The sequence below is a fragment of the Chionomys nivalis genome, chromosome 20 (assembly GCF_950005125.1).
Source record: "Chionomys nivalis chromosome 20, mChiNiv1.1, whole genome shotgun sequence".
NCBI classification, from domain to species: domain Eukaryota; kingdom Metazoa; phylum Chordata; class Mammalia; order Rodentia; family Cricetidae; genus Chionomys; species Chionomys nivalis.
In genome coordinates, this window is record NC_080105.1 from 8,880,072 (window position 1) to 8,898,572 (window position 18,501).

Consider the following 18,501-nt stretch of genomic DNA (forward strand, 5'->3'; position numbering starts at 1 on the left):
TCTGTGTTCCAAGGTTTTTCTCTCTGTGAAACGTCTGTCCGTGTGTCTCTGAATTTGTTTCCATCGCTGCAGCAGGGAAGCTTCTATGATGATGACTGAATAAGGAAGGCTCTGATCTATGAGTGTGGCAGAATATCTTCGAGGGTCATTTCGTTCTTACTTTTATTTTTGCTTTTGAGCATTAGCATTTTTATCCCAATCCCTGGTTCCTGGACACTCAAGCAATGCCGCATAATCAAACCATACATTGGATAATTACTCCCACAATGCACTGCATTGTGCCACTGTTGAGCCTTAGTATATCGTATAGGCAGGATAACAAAGTTTTGTGGCTGGGCTGGTATATCCATTTCTCATTTGGTAGCCTGTAGAATACTTCCTGTACCAAAGATATTAGATCATGGGGGTGAAAGTTCTACATAGGCACCAGCTAGATGTCTCCAGTCCAATGAGTTGTGTGGGAATTGTACTCTACATACATGATGTGAATTTTTTTTAGCTTGAGATTTTGTGGGATTCCCAAAAGCTGGAGATGGGGTGTCTCTGACACTTTTGCCTTCTTTTGGAACTCTTTTTCCTCTGCTGGGTTGTCCTAACCAGCCTTAATATGAGGGTTTGGATCTAGAAATAAAGCATCTTTTTATATACTGTTCAACTGATATTACTGGGAGGCCTGCTCTTTTCTTAAGAGAAGCTCAGGAGCCATGGATCTCGGGGAGAAGAAGAGGGGGGATGTTGGGAAGAGTGGATGCTGTGGTCAGAAAGTATTTTATGAGAGAAGAATAAATAAAAAGAAAATCAGATGTATCCCTAGTTACCTACTTGTTATTGCTATGTCCCTCAAATTTGCCCACTCACTTACAAATTCATTGATGGATTAGTTAACTGATAAGGTAAGTGCATCATATTCTGTCACCTCTCAATGATGCTGCAAGGTTGGAACTAAGCCTTCAGCACAGGAGCCTTTGGGACATTTTAAAAGAGAAACCATAATAGGAACAGGTAAACATGAAGGGCTAACTTTATGCCATAACCAGCTCTCATAATTAAGTGGTTAAGAAGGTATCCCTAATAGATAGATTCCTCCTTTTTGAGAGACTATAGAGAATCAGTAGGAGAAGGATGCTCACGAGTCCACAATTGTACTATTAAGGATGTGGAATGTTAGTATAATGACTATACTTTACTCACTATATTTTTTAAATTTTAGTTTTGAGATTACAATATAATTATAAGAATTTTCCCTCTTTTTCCTCCTTCCAAGTCATCCCATACACTCTTCCTGCTCTCCTTCAAATACATGGTCTTTTCTTTTACTAATTGTTATTGGATGCACATATGCATATACATTTCTGAATATAATCTGTTGGGTACATATAATGCTACCTATGTGTGTTTTGTTTTGTTTTGTTTCGCTGACTGGCACTGGACAACAAATTTGTATGCTCTTCCCTGGGGAAACAATTTCTTCAGCTCCTAGATTTTCTAGTTGCCTATAGTTCTTTGTGTAGCGTTGAGAACTCATGGGCTTTGCCTTTTTCGGTTTGGCATGTCCGTTGGTATATGCCCTGTATTCTTGACCGCAATACTTCACTTTTGTTTTTATGTAATCAGTAATTGAGGGACTGTGATTTTAAACTTAAGTATCAGAAAAAGAATACTTTCTATTCTTTAGTGTCTGAAGTTTTCAGATCTTCATTTTCAGAACATGCCTTCACCATGAATGGCACAGTGGATTAGTGACCACCCAGTTGTCAGGAGAGTCTTCTAGCACTGTTACTGTGCAGTCAATGTCTCTCTAGATGAAGTGGGCTCAGAAAGCACTTGCTGGACTGCAGTTGCTAAACCTCTAAATTACTGCTGAAGATTGGAAAGCTTTGATGTAAATATATAAAAAGGGAGAGTAGAGGAATAAGGATAGGAGTTACGTAACAAGAGATATCAACTGTACCAATGTCTATGAACAGTGTAAAAGGAGCTGATATTGACTCAGGTTCACTGAGGCTGCTCTTGTTTTGGTAAATCTGGTCAAATGGATGCTTGACATTATATGCAGTTTTATCTTGGAAGAGTGCAACATGCAGTTTGACTTTTGAATGTTTATGACACAATGGAACTCTAGTAAAGTCCTAGTATCTGTAACTGCTAGACACTTTCATTTTAAGTGATCTATGATCAGATACTAGAGTATAACCGATGGCATAAGAAATATAATTAGCTTTTGCACCTAATTCTTGGCAGAGAGCTCATAAAACTTTTTGAATATACCTAGTAATAGGAGTGTCTTTTGTAATTCACAAGGAAACCCCTTTGCTCACATCAGAAATTATGGCAATGGGATGATCTCAGGTGAGTTCCTCTACATAGCTTCAGTGTGAGAATGCTCGATAAAAGGAAACTCATGATAAATGTTTGCAATTTTCATTGGAATTGGAAAGTAGACTGGGTATGTCTGCCAAAATTCTAAACAATTAATTTTACGAATTTCTTGTTTTGTACACTTGTCAGAATTCTGGGAGGATGATGTGCTCAGAAAGGCACAAAATACACAATACCCACTTTCCAAAGCCTGACTTTTCTTGAATCTTTCATTTGGCTATTCTTTCATAATTACCCAGTAAATATTACAATAATAATGATATACTTAACTTTGATATAATTTAAAACTTTTCACTAAAGCTCATCAAAAGACATATAAAGGAAAGACACAGTATAGATGAAAAATATCTGCAATCTCCATCTCTGCAGACGGTACATCCAAATAACCAAACAACTTTGTCAACTCCCCTTGTTCCCTTTCTGCCCTTTTGTTTTTTCTCCCTTTATCTCACATGTGTCCCACTACACTTTTCCACTTCCTCAAAAATCTTTTCTTTCTGTTCCTGTAGTCCTCTTTCTTGTTTGATGACCTATACCAACACCCATACACATGTATACACCTGCAAAACATTAAAAGCTAGAACTCACATATGAGGGCAAAATGAAATATTTATTTTTCTAAGTCTCAGTTATCTTGCTTAATATAATAATTTCTATATTCATCCATTTATACAAATTTTAAAATTTTGTTTTTCTTTGTAGTTGAATGAAATTTTATAAGATATATGTATTACATTTTCCTTATTCATTATCTGTTGCTGGATACTTAGACTGATTCCATTTTGACCCTATTTCCACCCTATTATAAATATGAATGTACAAGTATCATGGTGGTAGGATTCAAGTCCTTTGAGTATATGCTTGAAATTCTAGCGATAGCAATAAGACAACATAAGGGGATTAAAGGGATTCAAATTGGAAAGGAAGAAGTTAAACTTTCATTATTTGCAGACAATATGATAGTGTACATAAGCGACCCCAAAAACTCCGCCAAAGAACTCCTACAGCTGATAAATACCTTTAGTAGCGTGGCAGGATACAAGATCAACTCCAAAAAATCAGTTGCCCTCCTATACACAAAGGATAAGGAAGCAGAGAGGGAAATCAGAGAAGCATCACCCTTCACGATAGCCACAAATAGCATAAAATATCTTGGGGTAACTCTAACCAAGGAAGTGAAGGATCTATTTGACAAGAACTTTAAGTCTTTGAAGAAAGAAACTGAGGAGGATACCAGAAAATGAAAGGATCTCCCTTGCTCTTGGATTGGGAGGATCAACATAGTAAAAATCGCAGTTCTACCAAGGGCAATTTATAGATTCAATGCAATCCCCATTAAAATCCCATCAAAATTCTTCACAGATCTTGAGAGGACATTAATCAACTTTATATGGAAAAACAAAAAACCCAGGATACCCAAAACAATCTTATACAATAAAGGAGCTTCGGGAGGCATTACCATCCCTGACTTCAAACTCTATTACAGAGCTTCAGTATTGATAACAGCTTGGTATTGGCATGAAAACAGAGAAGTCGATCAATGGAACCGAGTAGAAGACACTGATATTAACCCACAAACATATGAACACCTGATTTTTGATAAAGGAGCTAAAAGTATTCAATGGAAAAAAGAGAGCATCTTCAACAAATGGTGCTGGCAGAACTGATTGTCAACCTGTAGAAGAATGAAAACAGATCCATATCTATTGCCATGCACAAAACTCAAGTCCATATGGATTAAAGACCTCAATATTAGTCTGAACACACTGAACCTGATAGAAGAAAAAGTGGGAAGTACTCTACAACATATGAGTACAGGAGATCACTTCCTACGTACATCCCCAGCAGCACAGACATTAAGGACAACATTGAATAAGTTAGACCTCCTGAAACTGAGAAGCTTCTGTAAAGCAAGGGACACTGTCACTAAGACAAAAAGGCAACCCACCGACTGGGAGAAGATCTTCACCAACTCTGCAACAAACAAAGTTCTGATCTTCCAAATATATAAAGAACTCAAGAAACTAGACTTTAAAATGCTAATTAACCCAATTAAAAATGGGGCACTGAACTGAACAGAGAATTCTCAACAGAAGAAATTCAAATGGCCAAAAGACACTTAAGGTCATGCTCAACCTCCTTAGCGATAAGGGAATTTCAAATTAAAACAAATTTGAGATACCATCTTACACCTGTCAGAATGGCTAAAATCTAAAACACCAATGATAGCCTTTGCTGGAGAGGTTGTGGAGTAAGGAGCACACTCATCCATTGCTGGTGGGAATGCAAACTTGTGCAACCACTTTGGAAATCAGTGTGGCGATATCTCAGGAAATTTGGGATCAACCTACTCAAAGATCTAGTAATACCACTCTTGGGAATATCCCCAAGAGATACCCTATTATATGACAAAAGTATTTTTTCAACTATGTTCATAGCAGCATTGTTTGTAATAGCCAGAACCTTGAAACAACCTAGATGCCCTTCAATGGAGGAATGGATGAAGAAAGTGTGGAATATATACATATTAGAGTACTACTCAGCGGTAAAAAACAATGACTTCTCGAATTTTGCATGCAAAAAGATGGAAATAGAAAACACTACCCTGAGTGAGGTAATCCAGACCCAAAAAGAAGATCATGGTATGTACTCACTCATAATTGGTTTCTAGCCATAAATAAAGGACATTGAGCATATAATTTGTGATCCTAGAGAAGCTAAATAAGAAAGTGAATCCAAAGAAAATCGTATAGTCATCCGCCTGGATAGAGGAAGTAGACAAGATTGCCGGGCAAAAACTGGGAACTTGAGGGTGAGGTGGCATGGGGCTAGGGGGAAATGGGGTAGAAATGAGAGAAGGGGAGGATGGGAGTAGCTTGGGGGATTGGGATGGTTGGAATATAGGAAGGGTGGATATGGGAGCAGCGAAATATATATCCTAACTAAGGGAGCCATCTTAGGATTGGCAAGAGACTTGACTCTAGAGGGGCTCGCAGGTGTCCAGGGAGATGTCCCCAGCTGGTACCTTCGGTAACTGAGGAGAGGGAACCTGAAATGACCCTATCCTATACTGATGAATATCTTGCATATCACCTTAGAACCTTCATCTGGCGATAGATCGAGATAGAGACAGACTCAATTTGGAGCAATGGTCTGCGCTCTTAAGGTCCAAATGAGGAGCAGAAGGAGGGAGAACATGAACAAGGAAGTCGGAACCAAGAGGGGTCACCCACCCACTGTGACAGTGGAACTGATCTATTGGGAGCCCACCAAGGCCACCTAGACTGGGACTGAATAAGCATGGGTTGAAACTGGACTCTGTGAACATGGCAGACAATGAAGGCTGATGAGAAGCCAAGGACAATGACACTAGGTTTTGATCCGAATACATGAACTGGCTTTAGGGGAGCTTAGCCTGTTTGGAAGCTCACCTTCCTGGACCTAGATAGAAGTGGGAGGACCTTGGTCTTCCCACAGGGCACAGAATTTGGACTGCTCTTCAGTATCAAGAGGGATGCGGAATGGAGTGGGAGGAGGAGAAGAGGAGTGGGGATAGGGGGAGGGGAGTGGGGAAAGGGGGCAATATGTGGGAGAAGGGGGAGGGAAATGGGAAATGGGGAGCAGGTGGAAATTTTAATTAAAAAAGAATAAAAATAAATAATTAAAAAAATATAATAAATCATATAAATATTTAAAATATTAAAAAAAATAACAATGCATGAAAAAAGGACACAGTTGAAGGAGAACTGGGATGTGTGGTATATAGGAGAGTTGGAGGTATGAAAGTAAAGGCACAAATGTTATAATTTGTAGAGAGTCAAAAGGTTCACATGTTCACAGATAGAACTGGGGAAACTAGGAATGTTAATCACACCAAATTGTCAATCCAATGAATATTTGTATACTCTGTTTTCTATTCTGACAGGTGGGCTGGTAGTGGATAATAGCCAACACATATTTTCCTTGTGTTATCTGTGGCCAGGCCATACTAAACTCCCAGAAGCAACAGTGGACATACTTAATATTCAAAGTGTCAAAATACAGTCAAAATGGTTCATACTGATTCATGCCTTGGGAAACTGTGAGAGAGTCTCAGGAAGAAAAAAAAAGAGGTATTTTAGCTCAAGTTTTTTTTTTGTTTTGTTTTGTGGCATGTTCTTGTATGTCACTTTTCTGTTTCTTGCAACAAATGCTTGTATTCAATTCATAAGACATTATTATTGTCTTGAACATAGCTATAGAACCCAATCTGGTTAAAGGATGGGCTGAATGTTGTCCTCGCTGTATCTACAATCTTGAGACAACCCAGGGTCAAATTCTAAAAGATTTAGTCATGTTTCTTTTACAAATATGGGTTCTCTTGTGTTTGGGACATAGGTATTTAGGACTGAGATTTCACCTTGATGAATTGGTCCTGTTATGAGAATAAAATGTCCTCCTCCATCTCTTCTGATTGGTATTAGTTTGAAATCTATTTTGTTAGATATTGGTGGAGGTATACCAGCTTGTTTCTTAGGTGCACTTGATTGGAAAATCTTTTCCCAAACCTTTACACTGAGGTAATGTCTGTCTTTGACGTTGAAGTGTGTTTCTTGTATACAGAAGTATGGATCTTGCTTTCATATGCATTCTCTTAGCCTGGGTCTTTGCACGGGTGAATTGAGTCCACTGATATTAAGAGATATTAATGAAGAGTGTCTGAAATTACTGTTATTTTTCTTTTCTTTTTCTTTTTCTTTTTTTAAAAACAACTTTGAGATACCATCTTACACCTGTCAGAATGGTTAAAATCAAAACACCAATGATAGCCTTTGCTGGAGAGGTTGTGGAGAAAGGGGCACACTCATTCATTGCAGGTGGGAATGCAAACTTGCGCAACCACTTTGGAAATCAGTGTGGCGATTTCTCAGGAAATTTGGGATCAACCTACCCCAAGATCCAGTAATACCACTATTGGGAATATACCCAAGAGATGCCCCATCAAATGACAAAAGTATCTGTTCAACTATGTTCATAGCAGCATTGTTTGTAATAGCCAAAACCTGAAAACAACCTAGATGCCCTTCAATGGAGGAATGGATGAAGAAAGTGTGGAATATATACATATCAGAGTACTACTCAGTGGTAAAAAACAATGACTTCTCGAATTTTGCGTGCAAATGGATGGAAATAGAAAACACTATCCTGAGTGAGATATCCCAGACCCAAAAAGAGGAACATGGGATGTACTCACTCATAATCGGTTTCTAGCCATAAATAAAGGACATTGAGCATATAATTTGTGATCCTAGAGAAGCTAAATAAGAAAGTGAACCCAAAGAAAATCGTATAGTCATCCGCCTGGAGAGGGGAAGTAGACAAGATTGCCAGGCAAAAACTGTTATTTTTCTATAGTAGTGCTTGTGTGTTTCCCTTGTTTGGGGTTTGCTGGTATGTGGTTATCTGTTGCCTGTGTTTTTATAGGTCGTTAGCTTCCTTGGATGGAGTTTTCCTTCCAGTTTTACATGGAGGGCTGGATTTGTGGATCGGTATTTTTGAAATCTGGTTTTGTCATAGAATATCTTGTTTTCTCCACCAATGTTCATTTAAATCTTTGTGGGGTAGTGTAGTAGTAGCCTGGGCTTGCATCCATGGTCACTTAGTGTCTGCATCACATCTGTCCAGAATCTTCTGCCTTTCAGAGTTTCCATTGAGAAATCAGGTGTAACTATGATAGGTCTCACTTTTTATGTTACTTGGCCTCTTTTCTTAGTAGCTCTTAATTTTCTTTATTCTCTATGTTTTGAATTTTGATTATTATATGGCAAGGGGACTTATTTTTTGGTCCAGTCTACTTGATGTTCTTTAAGGTTCTTTTTCCTTCATAGAAATATCCTTCTTTACTTTTCCTTTATGATTTTATTGAATATATTTTCTGTGCCTTTGAGTTTGAGTTCTTCTCCTTCTATCTATTATGCTTAAGTTTGGTCTTTTCATGGTGTCCCAGATTTCATGAATGTTTGGGGTTAGGATTTTATTGGATTTAACAATCTCTTTGACCAATGAATCTATTCCCGCCATAGTATCTTCCACACCTGAGACTCTCTCTTCCATCTCTTGTACTCTGTTGGTTAGGCTCCCAACTGTAGTTCCCATTTGTTTACCCAGGTTTTCCATATACAGAATTCCCACTGTTTGTGTTTCCTTTATTGTCTCTATTTCGGTTTTCAAGTCTTGAGCTGTTTGAACTGTTTGTTTCAGCTGTGTGATTCTTCTTTTCTTTGTTTCCCTGGGATACTTTAAGAGATTTATTGATTTCTTCCATTTTTGTTTGTCTTTTCCTCCATTTCTTTAAGAGAAATTTTCATTTCCTCTTTAAATACCTCTATCATCCCTCATAAATTTATATTTTAAAATTATTTTCTTCTACTTCTTCTGGGTTAGGGTGATCAAGTCTTCCTGGCATATGACCACAGGGTTCTGGTGTTACCATGTTGCTTTTTACCTTGTTGAATGAATTCTTGCATTGGGATCTACTCATCTTTTCTTCTAATTGGTGCTATCAGTGTCTTTGCCTGTTGGTCCAATCCTAATAGTTGCTGTTTACATCTTTTTAAATTGTTCTAGGTCTGTTCTGTACTGTTGCTATTTTTGTCTCGGGGAATTGCTGAGATTTCTCTTGGCCTGCTCACTTGGTCCAACCTCTTGGTTCACTCTCTTGGTCCATTCTGTGCAGCTGCAGTTTGTGTTTCAGAGTTTCTCTCTTGGTCCTCTCTGTGTAATTGCAGCCTGTGATCCAGAGTTCCTTTGAGGTTGTGGGGTGGAGGGGAGGATAGGAATTTGGAGGGGGGTGGAGTGGGACTCATAGCTTACAGGGCCTTATCGGTAGTATGGGGGTGTTGGAGTAGCCAACCTGCAGGGAGCTTGCCTGCTGACTGGCTAGAGAGCTGAGCAGTTGGGGAAAAGACCCGGGCTTTTGCCCTAGTAGGGAGGGCCTATATTAGGGGGCCCCACTGTTGGGGTGATCACTCACATCTTGGTCCTCTCTATGTAGTTGCAGCCTGTGTTTCAGAGTTCCTCAGAGTTTGTGGGTAATAGCAGACTTTTTCCTGTTCAGGTTGTCAATGGACAACTGTTTTGGGTTCACCAAAGGCTGATTTGATAATCATACATTTACTCTACATTATTATTATCTTGAGTATACCTGCACAAATAAAGACAGACAAAGCTCCAGCATATATCTTTAAGAAAATGAAGCAGGTTTTTTGCTAATTATATAAAGTATATTACAGGTATATCACATAATCCAGGTAAGGCAGTTATAGAAAGATCAAATCAATCTATAAAGGATATATTAAACAAAGAGAAAGAGATAATAAAGATCCCCAGAAATAAATTACACAATGTTTTATTAACCTTGACTTTTCTTAGCTAATCAGAAAGGAACAATCACTGCAGAGAGAAATTTGATAATAATAATAATAAAAACTTCTGAATTAAATGACCTGGTGTGTTTCAAGGATATGTTGACCTCAGAATGGTGGTACCTCTTCCACACTGGGACCAAACACAATCAGTTCTGTGGAAAGAAACAACTTTATTCTAGCTGTGTGCGACCTTGACTTGGGTAAAGTCCCTGTCACATACAAGTAACTGTGTGATTTTGAAAATGTGACTATCTGGTGGTCAATTTTATTTTCTCTACTTTGCAATAAATCTGCAATATCCTGTCACCTCACAGCCACAGTCAAGTGGGTTTTCTGTGTCAGGTAAGATATTGTGAGGCTAGGTCAGGCGAGAAGAGGTGAGAAGAGCCAAGGTGAGACAGAACAAAAACTGTGGGATGGTAGGTGTGCAGCTCTGACCACAAGGCCCTCCCTCTGTCCCTCAAGAGCAGACAGACCGTGGAGACCTGATCACTGCACTTGTCCTGTGCTGAGCTGCAAGTCTGTGGCGTGTAGAACCCAGTGTTCAGATGCTCCACAATGTTTATCCTGCTAGAGACACCTCAGACCTTTCCCACCAAAGTCACATCCCACCAGAAAGTGACAACCACCAAATAGAGCCACAGCCAATACATCCAATCATAAATGGTGTGTGAGGTTTTAGTCTGCCTCTGATGCATTCTGGTCCAATGAGCATCCAGTCAGAGACTCTTAACCACTCAGACTTGACCTTGTTCTTCCTGTCTGTGATACTGAGCAGGTTCAGGCTAGGAAGTGCTAAGGAACTGCTGAGGCCTTGTGGAGGAAGAGGCCGGTGGAGTTCCACAAGGTGAGAGCAGCCACAGATTAGCGAGGCCGGGCTCAGCATCTGTCTGGGGTGGGCCCCACATGCGGAAGACCCCAATCTCCTCACAATCGGGGCCTTAGCCCAGCTCCAGTGAGGGCTGGGGCAGTCTTCTCAGAGCCTACTGATTCCTCACAGCCCAAGTTCTCGTGAGGCTTAGATGCCTGCTGTGAAGAGTCAGGATGACAGGATGCCATTCTGAAAGGACAGCATTATTACATTAGTTTTTCATCCAAGTTTTAAATTCATAAGCCTAGCTTTGTCCATATTTCCTTACTTCATCTTAGCACCTGTGGGATCTGCAATGCCCACTTTCTCATTGCCTACTTGAGTAACTTTAATAGTCTTTCATTTTTCTTTGCTAGTGTGCCTAGAGATGTATCAGTGTTATTTAGATATGTATCTTTCTCTTGCTTCTTGTCATGTTTATTTTCAATTTATTAAGTTTAAAAAATTGATTAATGGCTTCTTATTCACTTTCCTTTTAGTATTTATATAAAAATTTATGTCACAAATTGTAAATCTACTTTATCCAAGCCCTTGGGAGACATGAGTTTTAGAACAGTGTGGGCTACACAGGGAGTTCTGGATACCATGGGCCATGTTATGGCATGAGATCTTACTGTGGGAGATACAAACAAAATCCGAATGTATTCACTTTCATATAAAATCATTTAATTTTTATTTTTCTAATTATTGTTTAACTTTATTCCATAAAGTTTATTTGTGTGCACCTGCTCGTTTCCCTGTTGTACTCCCTCCATCTAAAATATTTGCCCTCACAGTTCTGCAAAATTTTTCATTCTTTCCTATTTTTTCTAGATTCCATTTATGAAAGAAGATATGTGTTATTTGTATTTTGGAGAGTTGTCTATGTCTTTGACTTGTTATACATGATTGCAACAACTTTCTTGAGAATTATGTAATTTTTTTCTATAATTTTATTTGTTGATTGTTTATCTTGCATGATTTATGCATATAATGTTTTCTTTATCCATGCATATATTGGTGTTTATCTAATCTTATTCCCTGAATCATTTGTTATAGGAAGTGCAATGATAAGAATTACACTCAAACTCACACACACACATATATGTGATTCAGTATAGTGAACTCCCCTGGAAAGTATGCACATCCAGGAGTGATACAGCTGGTACGTCTATGTTAAATTTTCAGCCACAGCTATTATTATAGCATCCACAGTAACTAAGATATTTTATTTTACAATGATCATAGCATATGTGTTCTTTTTTCCTCACTTCCTATGCAGCATTTAGAAAAATTTAGATTTGGTAAAAAATGTAATCATTAAAGAGACACTCAGAGCTGAAATTATGGGCACTCCAAATATTATTATACGTTGTGAGAAATGGGTCTTGGGACTCAAGAAAATGACAGCACAATCTAGAGTATTTGTGTCAGGCTGTAAGTCCTGTTGAAATTTATTCTTATGCAGATTGTTACCATGGTCAGAATTTGACCTTGTATTACTACATGCTTGGGTATCTCAAAGTGGTCCACTTGGTAAGCAGCATGTACTTGTGTGTAACTAGGGTAACTTTACACACATATTTGTATTCCATATGTTTGTTGGCATTTGAGATACTGTCTCAGATATGCCGATTATGAGAAATTGTTTTCAGCATGTAGAAAATGAAACTCTGCTCTTGAACTTCTACCATACACAAACTGCACCAAATGTGTCATGGATGTCAAAATGAGACGTGATTCCCTAAAAATGCCAAAGAATACAGTAGAGAAAATCTTCCAAGTTTTAAGCATAGGAAAGGGTTTTCTGAGTAGGACTCTTGTCTATTCAGTAAATGAGACAAAAACAATCAACAAATAGGATCATATGAAATTAAAACTTTTTATTTTGGCATAATAAAATATCATTTAATTGGGGATTACACAATATGAGAAAATCACTGGTGCAATGGTGATTTGAGAGTTATTGTGTATTTAACTTTCTGCTGATCTGTTGAGGCCTGCACTCTAGGTAGGAATTAGTACCTGGCACTGCGTCCATGGTCAAAAGAGCATGGCTGGATGAGGCATAGAGTCCTTTAAGATGACGTTAATGTTGTTACTTTGTGTGACAAGAGTAACTGCTTCGTAAATATTTCTGATTCTATGGATAGTTGTCTTCAGCTGTCAGGCTTGGTCAGAGGCTCTTATTTATGGAGTGCATAGCAGCAAATGCACAACCTCATAATTTCAAAATGTTGAAATGTCCATGAATGTTCATTCCTAATTGGGACCTGTAGACCAACCATTCCCCTAGACAGGGGAAACGTCATGGAAATGGGTCCTGAATGTCCTGCCTGAGAGTGAGGAGGACTGCTGTGACATGCTGTCTTAAGGCATGACCCAGCCACTGCTCACTCACATGAGCTGTAATCACCTGCAGCTTCAGGTGACCATGTTCAGAACTGACCGTTAACCTATCTGTCCTGAACCGGACAGCTGGAGGAGACAGCCTGCTGGTGGAAGAAAAAGCCTCTTAAGCTTTTGTCTTAGTACAGAAAATAAAAAGGAAACTTGAAGACAGCCATTTGTTTTACTTATCAGTTCCCCCTTTCTTTATCTGACATCCAGGGAAGACTGTGAAATTCCTATTTCCTCAAATTAATGAGTTTATTGAGATTAATACAGGAGTATAGGTACGGGATTACTTACAGGAATATGAATAACAAATGTGTGGTATCACAAAGGCTCCCATTAGAATGGGGGACTCAGGAAAACTAGAACCATGAACATGTCTGCATGACTTGTTTGCAACTGACTGAGACAGAGGTTCTCATTTCTTCAGTTCTAACTTAAAACCTATGTAAGCTTGGGAGCAGAAGGGCCTTATTATTCTTTTAAGTTCCAGCTTTCCCAGCCATAATTTAAATGCTGAGTCTTATGAACTTCCTAACTCTTTCCTTAGAACTTTCTGAGACTTAAGGAAATACTTCCACCCAGGGAAGAGCACACCTGTTGTAATCCCATATCAAATAATGAGTCCAGAAAGCTTATATGCTAGCTAAAAGGAATGGTTGGTTTACATTTAGGACTGTAAAACTACATGTATACATGTATATGCACGTAACAACAATGAAGGAAAAGAGAGGCCATACATGAGAAACAGCAAGGGAGAGTGTAGGGAGGTTTTGGAAAGATTAAAGAGAAGAGGAAATAATGTAATTATAATCTCAAAAATAACAGAAAATATTTATGTCAAAAAGGAAGTTTTTACATAATATTTCATCCTTTCCTTAAAATATTAGTTGGTTCCACAAGATCACAGTCTACCATGGAGCTCTGCAAAGGCACTAAAGCTGCACACCAGTGCTGAAGTTCCTGGTGAAGCAAACTTTATTGTTCACCTCCTCTGTAAGCACAGCTCCAGCATGGTGAGTGACTCGGCCATAAAGCACTGCTTCTCTCGTACATAGTTTTTTCAGCAAAACCTATCATTCACCATCTCCAGTCTGTGATATTTGTGAGAGCTGTGTTTGTGATAACCAAACATCCTAGTGCTTCCTTTGAGCCAGTCCCTCAGAAACGATTTCATGAATATTTCATTAGATTATGTATCCTTTTTGTCATGAAGGTTTTTTTTTATCTTTCTAAATTTTTATTTTATAGCAATTGTCATAGTTAGAGATGTAAATAACACATTTAAAAACCTCCCCAGGGCCAAAGGATGCCAGAGTATTTACAAAGACATGGAGTAGGGGAGGCAAGACAGGAGCGTGAGGCTCAAGGGCTTGGGTTCAACCCAGGCCCTGCCCCAGACTTGGACAGATGCCAACCACCAGCACTGTGTTGTGGGCTCAGGGAGCATCACACAGCCTGGGGCCCTCTAGATACAGGATCTGGTGGGAGACCTCTAGCTAACTGAAGGCCCCACTTCCTATCCAGGAAGCTCCCCTACACCCCACAAGCCAGTTCAAGGGGCCCCTGGGAAGCACCAAAGGACAGGGGCAGTGTGAGGGACACACAGGCTGGGACAGGTGTCAATGGATGATCTGGCCTGCCCTGGGGTGAGACAGAGACACACACATACGTGTGCGTACATGAACAAACCATACCTTCACAGAAAATCTGCAAAGGGGGAGGTTTCTCCTGTGGGTTTTGTCTTCTAAGTCTCCATGTCTACGATGTTATTTTTTTGCTATTATTATTATTATTTTGTTTCTTCAACAGTGACAAACTGAGGTAAACATCTGTAACCAACACCTTTCCTAAGGGGCAAAGGGTCCCAACCCAACAGACAGAGACAGTACCAGTGGTGGCAGCAAGAGCGGAGCCTGACCCAGCCTGAGTCCGGTTCAAGGTCAGGCTGGTTGCTGCCTCTGAAGGATAGGGCTGGGCTACATACCTAATGTCTCTTCTGAGGACTACCAGATACTACAAGGGAGAGGCCTCCCACACAGGATCTCAACAGAGAGAGGGTGCACATGGGACATGGGATGTCTACTGTGGAATCTCGCTTCCTTGTTATTGCAGATCAGGGTGGAGAGGTCTAAGGCAAGAGGAGAAGTAGCGGCTGGGAAGGAGGGCCTGGTGGCCCCAAGTGGGCTAGGGCAGTGATGGGGGCCTTCTGAGATTCGGCTCTCGGCAGGAGGAGGGGTTTGCTACTTACCTGGCATGTGTCCACTAGGGAAGTGGTGGCACCCCAGGAAAGTGGGACCAGGCCCTGGAGCAACCACAGTTTGTAAACTGGACTCAGGCAGGGCAGGGAGACCTATAGCCCTTTGTGGTGGGAGCAAGGGGTTATGTAGAGAGGTGGGGGCTCCAGGCTGAGGGGTGGTTGGTGCCCCTTGCAGCTAGCCAGCCAGCCCCACTATGGAACCTCTTAGAATGACCCAGAACTTTTGGAGGGACCCTAAGAGAGGCAACCCAGGCTGGCCAGTTGGGTGGTGCCAGGCGGAAGGCACAGCCTCCCTGTGCTGAGGTTATTACAGGGGTTCCTTAAGCCTCCACATTGAGTAGGAGTCCCAAAGGAGAGCAGGGGCAAGGTGAAATCCTGTTTTGCTGCCGAAGAACCTGAGCCAACAGCAGGTGTCTCCTGGGATTCCCTGAGGAGTGTGGTAAAACACAGGCCTGGCTCTTGGCAGCTGCCTGGTGAGGTGTCCGGACCCTCAAAGTCACCAGACACACATCACACTCACTCTGACTTCAACGACTTCCTGTCCCATCCACGGATGCGCTCCTCCCCTGCAAGGGTACTGCCCTAGAACCGTGAGGCTCACACACGTGATTGACAAACCCCAGGAATAACTAGCGCAACTGTTTCCCTGCTTGCTGAGTGCCCAGGGAAGGAGCAGCTGGGCTGTGAATGCACCCCCTTACCCTAGAGACACAGGAGTGCCAAGCCTCCCGTTCTCCTGCCATCTGTTCCCCTATACCCTCAGGAGGGGTACCTACTGGAACTCTGTTCCCAATGGCCTCGTGGCTGCGGTAATGGCTCTCCCTTCTGGGATCTAAGTACCCATCAGCAGGAAGAGGTGAGGGGGCATCTCTAATATTCGGGTCTGTTCCTGCACACAACTTTTGCTACCTTTAGGGGGCTTGGCCTCTCCCTCTGACCTCCTGGGCACCACTGTTGTCAACCCAGTGCCTGTTCCCAGCCAGTTTCTAAGGGTCTCGTGCTCATCTCTGCCCAACACCAAAGGCCCCTTTCTGTGCCCAGATGGGTTTGGATGGAAGATTGTAGGGTGATCTGCCAAGGGGTGTGAAGCGCCAGAAGTGTCCAGGTTCCAGAGCTCAGTCTGGCCCACAAGCTCCCAGCCTTTGTCAGGGGCCTCGGCTCCTCTGGGCTGAGGCTGGCCACACACATGGTCATCCGCTAACTATGTCACCAGCCCACCACCGACCCGGGTGTCTGGGTCTCCTAGTCTACTCCCTCCCACCGCGCTGTGGCTGCTCCCTGTTCCCAGTACGGGTTGGAGCATAAGCGGCTTCCCCGCAGCGACTGCGGTGCTCCTAGCAGCTCAGACGCAGATTTCGATGGCCGTGGCCAGCACCACCTGCCCTTTGCTCTTGTCTGCACGGCCATCGGTCCTGCCCGAGGGAGCGGACAGAGCCAGACCAGCCTCAGGCACGGGCACGGGCACCGGAACGGGCACCACGCTGGGCGGCGAGGACCGTGAACCGCTGCCACTCTCGGTGAGCACGGTGCGCTTGAGCGGTGCAGGAGCCTCGAGGCGCAGGGGCCCGGGCAGGCGGTCCCCAGGAGGTTTGCGTGCACGGTGCGAAGGCCACCGCCGAAGCTCAGATGTGAGCTCCTGTTTGAGGAAGCTGAAGACCTCCTTGGCCGGCCCGCGACGCTCGGGCTCCAGAGCCAGCAGCCGCTGGAACATGCGCAGTGCAGGCTCGGTGAAGCTGCGCCACTGCGAAGGCAGCCCCGGCAGGAGGCCCCGCTGCCAGCGCACGAACTCCTTGAAGAAGGCATCGGCGCCCGACGCAGCCTCCCACGGGAAGTTGCCGGTGAGCACACAGAAGATAAGCACTCCGAACGCCCACACATCCACACCTGTGTCCACCGCGAAGCCATCGGCACGGCCCGCCTGGCACACCTCGGGCGCTGTGTAGGGTATAGTGCCGCTCCCACGCTTCACACGGCAGCCCACGCGCCGCGTCATGCCGAAGTCCGCCAGCTTCACACGGCGGCACTCACGGTCACACAGCAGCACGTTCTCGGGTTTGATGTCGCGGTGCACTAGCTGTCTGCTGTGCATGAAGTCCAGCGCCAGCCCCAGCTGCTGCACACAGCGCTTCACCGTGTCCTCGGGGAGGCCCACCTGGGGAGGGACGATGTCAAACAGGTCTCCAGCAGGCGCGTACTCCTGGGCAAAGACATAGCATTCCTCAGTCTCGAAGACCACGTCGAAGACCTTGATGATGAAGGGGCTGGATGACAGGCTGTTGGTGATGCTCACTTCACGCAGGAAATTCTTCAGCTTTGTCTTGCTCTTATTCACAAATTTCAGCGCCATTTTGGTGCCTGTGCCCTTGTAAGCCACCAGGTCAACCTTCCCGTAGGTCCCTTTACCCAGCTCCCGGACAAGCTCGTAGTGCTTGGTAAGGTCGCTGGCAGTCAGTGTGCGCAGTGTCCGTGCTTGCATGTCTTCTGTGAGGAGGGGCACACCTGTACCTGGTACAGGGGCGGCCCCCCGGCCCGCAGCAAGGCAGGGAGTGGAGCGGTTCAGGCTCTGGGCAGCCCATGCTCATCTTCTCCCTGGGCTGGGGCCGCGGGGACGCCGCGGCAGGGGGTCTGGGCGCCCTGTAGGTCTTCGTCAGCCTGGCCCGAGATGGGCTCAGGGCACCACCACCACCATAAGCCGGGACGCGGAGAGCGTCGCTAGGGGCTCGGTTGCCCAGGTCCCGGGGCTTTGGGGTGCCCGCGGCTTCTCGTTAGCAAGAGGGTCTGCTCTCGCTGTCCTAGGTTTGGGGGATCCTGTGTACCGGAGCAGCAGGGAGGGCTACCGCCCCGAAGCTGGGTCGCTCTCTGTCTTCAGGTGTGTGGTTGCAGCAAGCAGATCTTAGGGGGCCCCGGGTTGGAGCGGTCGCCGCGCGCTGGGTCCCGGTAACCGCGTGCGGGGCTGGAGGTCAAGGCTCAGCCGCTGGGGGGCTCGGGCGCCGCCGCTGCAAGCAGCCCGGCCCTGCGGGCCCCTGCCCCGGCCTGGCGCGGGCTGAGGCTGCGGCTCCTGCTTCGGCTCCCGCTCCACCCGGTGTTCGGGCTCCAGCGCCGGCGCCCGCCCGGGCTGCGCTCCATCGCGGCCTCCTGTCATGAAGGTTTAAGTAAGTATATGACCTTCCTTCCAACTTTTATAGAAGTCAGATTGATCCCAGATGTTCTCA

The 18,501-nt window shown here is 43.5% G+C and overlaps 1 pseudogene; it reads right to left on the bottom strand.

Annotated features, from left to right (window-relative positions):
* Positions 1-16,631: 16,631 nt before the first annotated feature.
* Positions 16,632-17,871, bottom strand: LOC130863188 (serine/threonine-protein kinase SBK1-like; annotated as a pseudogene).
* Positions 17,872-18,501: the final 630 nt, after the last annotated feature.